Source organism: Wolffia australiana, chromosome 5 (assembly GCF_029677425.1).
Source record: "Wolffia australiana isolate 7733 chromosome 5, ASM2967742v1".
NCBI lineage: Eukaryota > Viridiplantae > Streptophyta > Magnoliopsida > Alismatales > Araceae > Wolffia > Wolffia australiana.
Genome location: NC_135839.1, coordinates 18,631,117 through 18,640,513, shown reverse-complemented (window position 1 = coordinate 18,640,513; position 9,397 = coordinate 18,631,117).

The window sequence follows — 9,397 nt, the reverse complement described above, 5'->3', positions numbered from 1 at the left end:
AGACAGGGGCGAATGAAAATAGGCTGGGCATTTCTGGATGATAAAAATGAAATCAGGATCTGACATTGTCTCCCATCAGTATGATGACGACCATGAACAAAACATAAACCTAAAACGGAAAGAGAAGAACATTAACAAAACCTAAAACGCGTTTACCTATTTCGGAGACCCTGGAATGGTGGTGGCCTATTTAGTTGGTCCCCTCGGTTTGCAGCAAAAACCTCCTATAGCCCTTGGCGTACTCATTGAGCTCTTCTTGAAGGTCTATCATTAGAGTCTTGACACTTCTGATGTTTCTAGAGAGGCTATAGCGTAAGTTACATGGCCGGGCTGATGGAGCTCAGCGATCATGTCGAGTTCGTTGATAAAACCGTTCAAGAATTCGGTTGACGTCAAATCCTGATGAGTGCAAGGTCACATGTCATCATTGCTTGAGTCTACGTATCACCATCTGAAATCAATAAAACATATTTTTCAAAAAAAAAACATAATAGCTGCAAAATTGGACAGTTTATCATCACCACATATAGGCCCACCATGCATTAGATAGGGTAGTAGGGTTCTCATTTCATAAACTAAAATTTTTATGTTACACTTACCAGATTGTGACATTGTGCGAGATTGGTGCTCTCAACGTGATCGACGCTGTGCTAACAAAAAAAACATTAGTAAAAAAGGAAAAGAGATATGAGGGTCACGACTCATTTAAATTCCAAAAATACAGATCCAAATATGTGAGAAAAGATGAGTGAACAATCATCCAAGACACAGTAATTATAGAGTATTCTTAACATTGGATGGAGGATTATTTTTCCACAGGACTGCTAGAGGAGTCTCGCATCTAGCTCGCGGTCCTCTTCCATCTTCGTCACTGGTATTGTATGTTGGACAACTAATCTGCGCCATGAAAAAATGAAAGAATTTACCATCACCATCATCATGATTTTTGTGCACCAAGTCAAGGAGCAATAACATAGTTCAATACAGATATCCTTCGCTGCCAATGCTAATGCAGGGTAAGAAACCTAACCTGTTATGGGGATAAAAGCCATCAGATATTCAAGAAGGGAAGTACGCGATTTTAAATCTAAAAATGCACATTATATGATACCCTTGATCTTCCACCAATGCAACACCTTCGTACCGAATGTTGGGGGGTGGCATCACGTATATGTCGAACACTTCAATCGAATCAACTCTTTGTGGTAGATCGGACGGATCTAGTAGTTCTTCGAGCTCCATTTGTATGAAATCATTCGTCGTTGATAGAGCAAATGGTTCAGTGGGTTGATTCCCAAGGTTTCTGGATACTGAATGTGACTCCATGATATTGCGAATGGTATATAGAACCTCATTCTTAGCCTGTAGACCAATGAAGCGAAACTTCATAGATGGATCAAGTAGAGAGGTGATGGTGAAAGCCTCACTTTGTGTTAGTGCGGACACATATTTATCTAGCTTCACCTGCATAGCGGAACACACATTAGATAAGGCGTTCCTTCGCCTAGCGGAGATAGCGTGTCCAATTGGAAGCATGGAGGAGTTTGATACACCCACTCTAATTCGCTCAAGATGCTTCATCAATCCCTTAATAATGACTATACACTCATTTGATGTTGGTGCCTTGCTGTGAATAGCAACAGAGGGTACCATGCTGGAGTGGTTTGAGTAAATCGACAAATTTTTCTACTAGGTCCCATTTTGCGTCAAGTAAAGCACGTTTTTGAAGAGCGGATGACATCATCATATCAATAACTATTTTCTTCTCAATGCACCCGCATAGCATTTTGAAAGTGGAGCTCCACATAGTAGGGCAATCTATAGGGATCCTCATCATGTTTGACATATTAAACTGTCTGCATATGAAAAATACTTCACCTCTTGCCTCGACGATCCTCGTATAGCGATAACCATATCTCTTAGGCATCGAACAACATCCCCTAAGGAAATAGCAGGAGGATCGAACTCCTCTACATCCAACACATCATCAAGGTTTGTGAGGTTTACTTCATCAATGGAACTTGACTCGGGCCCATTGTCAACGACATCGAGAGCCTTCAATCCGGCCTGCATAACTAAGTTGATCACATGTGCAATGGACAAGACATGTCTCTTTACAGTGAAAGTGGCGTTCATTGGGCGCAACTCCCATTCTAATATAACCATTATTGTTGCGTTATTCGAAGCATTGTCTATCGTAATAGCGCATACCTTCGCGCTCAACTTAAATTCTGCAAGAACCTCCAACATAATCTCGCTCAAGCACTCCCCAGTGTGCGATCTCTCCAACTGGCGTATAGCGAGAAAACATTCACACATTTTCCATTCCGTGTCTACCCAATGAACGGTGAGACCTATAAATGAGATTCGATTTGCAAAAGTCCAACAATCTAAAGGGATGGCCACTCTATCAACACTCTCCAATCGGTCACAAATACTGCTCTTCAACTCAATATAAAGCTTGCAAGCTTTTTCCTTCACAGCCCTTGTCGATGATATGAATATCTCCTCTCGTGAGATGGATCAAAGTAGTCGTATGAAGTTTTTCTTACATACACTGTTTAATGGTGAGGCTGACTGACAAATGAAATGTACAAGCTCTTATTTTGTCGTCTCTGACGTGTGACTAGTGAAGTACAATTTTTCATGACCTTGTCGGCCAAAGATGTTCACCACCTATGGTTGGTTAGAAGAGCTGTTTTCTTGAGCGTCCATCTCGTTATACTGTTTACGGTGCACATTTAGCAAATGTTGCCATAGGACCGTACTACAACTATACTTATTTTGCTCTACTCTCATAGCACGACCCCAAGTACGAGTTGCACAAAGATTGCACGTGAAAACCTTTGGCGCCACTTATGTGAAGTGTATCCGTGCAACACATTCATTCTTTCTCTTTTTCTTCTTTTCGTTGTGGTCAACACTCCCCTCGGATGATGCAAAGCTTCCATAAGAACCAGAAGCATGCGAGAGAGGTGCTCTAGGCATCCTAAATTACAATTGAAAATATAAATTTATCTAATAATTCATCCAATATCAAACTAATTTGAGACAAATTTTGAAGAGCAGTTATAAGTAGAAATATTAAAGCAGAGTTTTAAATTGAAATAAATCAAATGTATGACAACTATAATGTAGAAATATAGATGCGTCCTCCTCCGGGTAGATATAGAAGCAAAACAAATGAAATATATGACAATTATGTAACAAAAATATTCTCCCATCCGTGTCTCCTTTTTCACATATCTACGCACCTTATAAAATACCTCCGAGGAAAATTCAGGAATTGCTCTTATCATTATGGGGAAGACAGAGAACACCATGGAGAGCTTTGTCTCGAAAGCATTTTTGTGCGCTGATTAATTTCTTTTGAAAGCTACCCTGTAGAGGGAAAAAATCGGTGAGACAAATGCATGATTATCATCATGAATCATAAAGTGAGATAGTGAAAAGTTTAAACCACAATTTGGGTTCATTTTAGTGTTCAACGACTTGGGTCAATCCAAAATAAAAAGACATTCACACCACATGCAGTAAGATACCATGTTGTGTATGTAGGCCACATCACACAATCTCCCACTCATAATTACTATTAACCTCAACAGAAAACTACTGCAGTTTTATCCAAAAAATTCCATCAGAAACATGTGCTTCATCCAACAGTTTCGTGAATCAATTAAGGGGACAATTTTTAGTCACTCGAAAAATTTCCATAGATTGAAATTTCATATTTCCCATCTTGTATTTTCTGTGGCAACAAAAATACATTATTGCTTTCTTTAGTGAAACATTGAACAATCATTTCCAATCATAAGCTCAGGATTGAGGATGGAGTTGAAGCTGATGATATGTTAGTTTACAAAAATATTAATGGATAAATGTAGGTCTTTTGCTCATACTAAAACAGATATAGCCTATGCTGCCAAAAGTCATGTTATGCATTCCACTAGAATCATGCATCTTAAAGCTGCCCACAGTGCCTTCATGTATTTGAACGGGCAATGGGAAGTTAAATTTAAATATCAAAATTAAATGTGTTGGAAATGGTTAGATTAAATGAAACAATGTATTGGATGAATGGCTACGATATTGACGAATTGGTCATGGATATTTCATTTGGAGTATTGCATTGACCAATATCCAGACAAATAATGACAGCAAAAGTTTGTTCAGTCTAAATTCTTTGTGTTTGCAAGCAAAAAACATGCAGATGACGCTACTCAAAAAGGCGGAAAAATGTACAAATTCCGAGAGAAACTTCCTGCTGATATCATCCAAAGCTCTAAAGGCCCCTTCATGATTCAGTGAAAGCATCAAGGAAAAATGCATGTCTCATATACATTACACTTTGAAGATATGAAATGAAAAATTAATTCAAGAATGAAGTGATTCTGGTGTTACTGAACCTTTTAGTCATTCACTTCATTCATAAATTAATTCAAGAATGAAGATATAATGTCGTTTGTATGAAAATATTGAACATTTATGGCTAGTCAACAAGGCCACAAATCTTAGTGGCTATAGCAACCAAATTGATAATAAATCAAATAATAGTTGCAGATCATGTGAATGTTTCACAACGTAGATCTTGAATCAGATGATGAAGCCAATCATGAGTTTGCTCGTGTTCCCTTTGATCAAGATAAAAAAATTGTTCTATGTGCCTCTCATATATAAACAATCTGAAGAAGCCATTGGTTCTTCAGATTTATAGGGGACAAATCCTGGGTTCACAAATTTCTAGATTCACAGTGCAATGTGGAGATATGATCTAGGTTCACATATTTCTGAGAACTTCATCATCTCAGTCTGTTTGAAAGAAAATACCTCAAACTATATTCAGGTACGAGTCTACAATGGTCATAATTCATAATTCAATTATAAATCTGATCTTCTTAAGGTGTCTCCAAGTAGGTTGAGACGAATTACAACGATGGTTAAAGAGAATTGCAGGGGTGTTCAGTTCCTAGTTCAATTTAATATGCTAATCTCAAACAAAAGATTAATGAGAACGGGAAACAGAGTGAATCATAAATTATTTCACTGATTTCTGGGTCCATTTCTTAGCCAAAAATATTTGAAATGCATCATGAAATATTAAACTTTTTTCAGTCCCTCATGTCCATCACCCATCTCATATCTCTCGACCCTACGGTATTTGCTTAGAAGATATCTAATTCATCCAAACATCACCAGCTGAACAATTGCGGTATTGACTCAACCCGACTGGAGGCGCTAGGCGTCATGACGGTATCGTAAGGCTTAATGTCATGATTAAATGAAACAGTGTCTTGGAAGAATGGCTATGATATTGACGAATTGGTCATGGATAGATGGACGATGATAGTGATGAAGAGATATCATGATCATCGTAATCTCTGCCCTGTATCCCTACTTAACAGGTTACCATCGACAGTATCCCTGCATCCCAAGCCCGATTACCTTTTTGACACACCAGACGAACCCAATCACGACATCAGAAGGGTGAATTAATCCACAAACTGAAGATCAACCGAGACAGTACATACATCTTCAGCTAGATGGGGGTGGATCAAAAGATGCCCAAAAAAAGGCATCAAATTGAAAAAAATGAGATACATAGATAGAGAGAGAATGGGTACTTCAAAATTAAAAAAAACACAAACTGAATTCAAAAAAGAAAAACATCTCACGGCAACCAATATTCTAACACGAACTGAAATCAAAAATAAAAAAAACGTACCAAAACCTTAGATATCTGAAAAAAATTCGCTTCCTATTTTTGCCTCCACTATGCTCCTCATTCGAATCCAGTGTTGGAGCAGCGAGTCTGGCGACGGAAACCGTAGGGACCCTAGGCTCAGAGTAGAGAATAGAGAGTAGAGAGATAGAGAGAGGCGGAAATAGGGTAGCCATGACCGACGAGAGACTGAGAGTCTAAGAGAGAGGGAAGAATCGAGTAAGGTTTTTAAAAAAAACTTAAAAAAAATTCGCACAATTTGCATAATCCGAACCGGACATGAGTCTGTGCGAATTCAATTTTGTTCTGTTCGGATAACCAAACAGAACACACAATTCGCACACATTCGCACAGAACAAACTGAGCGACCATGTCTACTCATAAGTTGTAGTAAAAATTCAATCATCCATGCACACCATTTATTTGACGTCTCAGGTTTGAGGACCACTTACATAACTATAACATCCATCAACCTGTTTGAAAGTTAGTTATAATAAATTTGTATTGATTGCTTTACTGAAATATTTCCCAAAAGAGCAGCAACCATCCATCCTCTGTGTTGATCACAACAAATCACATGCTAATTTTCAAAAATAACCTCATATATTTCATATGTTTATCATTGCAATGGTCATAACTGCGTTAATTAGGGCTAAAAATGATTTGTGAAATTTTAATAATGAAGTTGTAATTTTCTAATTATATGACATTTAAGTCATAGTGGATAATTTTAATATGTCAGAATATATAATTTTAAATTTATTTAAATAGTTCTGAGGTTTATGAATATTTTTAGAATGACAGTCTACTTTTTATTCAAATTTTTATACTTAATGGACTTGTTCGATATCATTTTCATAAGGAATATAATTGTATAAGTTATAAAAGATATTTTTATTCATCTAAAAATTTTAAGGAGTTCTTTAATTTTTTTTTATTTTCTAGAAAAAAGTTCCACATTAGAAATCCACCAAATGAATCAAAGAAGAGAAAAATCAGATAATTGAGAATGATTCAACTTCAAATCATAATCTCGACATATGTCGAAGGAGTTTCAGGCTGAAATTTTGAGGTTACCTTTGTCTCTCTTCCATTATCCATCCATATCCACTGATCTCTAAATAAACCCCCTATCTTTAGAAATAATTTAACCTTGCATTTTTTGCATTAATACAATAAGCAGAGTGATTTGATCATTCAAAATCTCACTTGGATTCGTAAAGTCTAGAGAGTGAATGATTACATGAGCGAAGTTATAATCCAGAGTTTTGATAATAAAGCACAACTTGAATATTTGCATTCCTGAAGACATTGCTAGTGTAATATTCATTTTTTGTCATTTTTTTATTATTTTCCAAATGGTATTTTCATTCAGGATAGCATACGTTTTCACCATCCTGAAGGCCACCACCAAATCCTTCACTCACGCCTCCCTATCCTCCAGCTCCTTCAACACCAATGACAGTAAACATGTACCACTTACCTTGCCTCACAGCTAGCTGGTGCATACCCATTGACATCTCTGTCAAAGTCAGTGATGGTTACTCATTCACCCAGTCCACTCCATTCACACACTAGAAATTGACAAAAAACTCCTTAACTATTTTTAAAAATTAGAATAAATTAGATTAAATCATACAATTATTTTCTCATCATCTTTATTACTCTGAATTAACTTTGAATATTTTTATTTTACTAAATTAGATTTAATTACTATAAAAGTATTTAAAATTTGTTAAAATATAAGTTATACTTAAAATTTCCTCCTTCAATTCTTGCTCCTGATGAATTTGACCCTTGATCTCTCTGTGCTACTAAGGAGACTTATATATTTATATAAGCAAGAAACTTCAAATGATGTTACGAACCCTTATTTATGCTTTATCAATTGGTGTTGTTCCTAGGGAGCAGGTGTCATTAAGTTATAGAATTTTTGTATTATTATTTTTCAATCTTATATATTTTTGGGGTGCAAAAATACTTTAAAGTATAATCCAGAGGAATACCAACTCAATATTTTTATTATTTTATTACAATTCAACAAGTTCATATTTACATAGAAAAAATAATGAAATATTGTGATCTTATATATAATGGATAATGTGATACTTAGGATGCATGTAAAGAATCATATAAAAAAAACCATCCTAAATTTAAGCCTTTTGACCGAAAATTTATTGATTCCCTTAGCATTTTTTTGAAAATTATTATCATTCTTTTTTATATTTATTGCATTATAATTTCATTCAACTGATAATTTTTCTGTTTGATGATTCTCCTACAAATGATTGTGACTAGAGAAATTATTTGAGGCATCAATAGAATATCAAGTATGAATGCCTTTTTTTATAATGGAGTCACTTTAATTTTTCATTAAGAATGTAAATCCTGAGTATAATGACTTATATACAAGAGTAAGATAAAAATATTTGCGAATAAGATACAATTATTTTTGATGTTTACATCTTCCAACAAGACATTCCTCTTGCCAACCAAAATTTTTTTTGTTCATCATGATGGAAGTACTACCAAAAGCTTCTCTTTTGGATGTCCATAAAATCGTTAATGTTGACTCTTCAACTTCAACTTCATAACTCTAACTACATAACAAATCATCTCTTGCGCTAGACTTTTAGATGGATATGAAACTCAAATATTTTAGTTACTTATAACAGCCTTGAAATATAATGTTATGAAAATCATTAAACAATATAATAGTAGTAAATAAATATGCTTCTCAGCTGAACAATATTTTCATATCTTCACAAAAAAACTCCTCCGCCACAACTCACTAAGTCTCAAGTTGCTAACCTCCTCGCGCAATAAAAATAATTGGGCTAAAAATGCTTTGGTTTAATTTCAAATAAATGTGTTGTTCGTATTTTTGCCAATGCAATAATATTTGTAAATAGTTCTTGATCAATTCTTAACAAACATAGAATGATATAGGGGTTGGTCCACAGGGAAGCATTTATTCAAAAAAATGAACTTATTTGTTTTTCTGAAACATTAAACAAAGTTAGAAAAGAGAGAAATATTTATAGGATGTAAAAATTGAAAGGGAAAATGAATTGAGTTTTCTATGGTAATTTTGGGGAAAAAACTGGATATAGGAAATTGAAATTAGGGATTATAAAATTCTGGATCTAAAGAGATAAAATATAGAATCTACCACATGGATGTTGGTTAGAACCATGCTAGATTAGTTTATATGCATTTTAAGCATGCTCTTTAATGAAATGCAATGTTCTTAATCATCAGAATTCTCCAAATGCATATGTATCAAGTGCAGGTCGTTGAATTGTGCAGACGTTAAAGAAATAGATCAAAGAATTCAGAAGAAGCTTTCAGTTTGACTTCAAGATCAAGAGAAGTTTTTAATCCAGAATCAGGCTACCCTTTCTGAAACACTAGGTTAGCACAATTTTAAGAACATTTGTTATATCTTCCCCACTTCTTTAAATCAATGCAACCATATGGATGGATAGGGGGTAAAAAGATGAATCTATCCCTGAAGTTTTTACTCAATTGAACAACTACATCTCCAGACATTTCACCTAAATTAGCAAAATCTCTTGATTGTTCAATCTATCCTACACATAGCTACCAGTTGAAATTAGATCTTACCATCTGATTGGTTATCACATGCCTCATCATTTTTTGTCCACCAATCAGTGA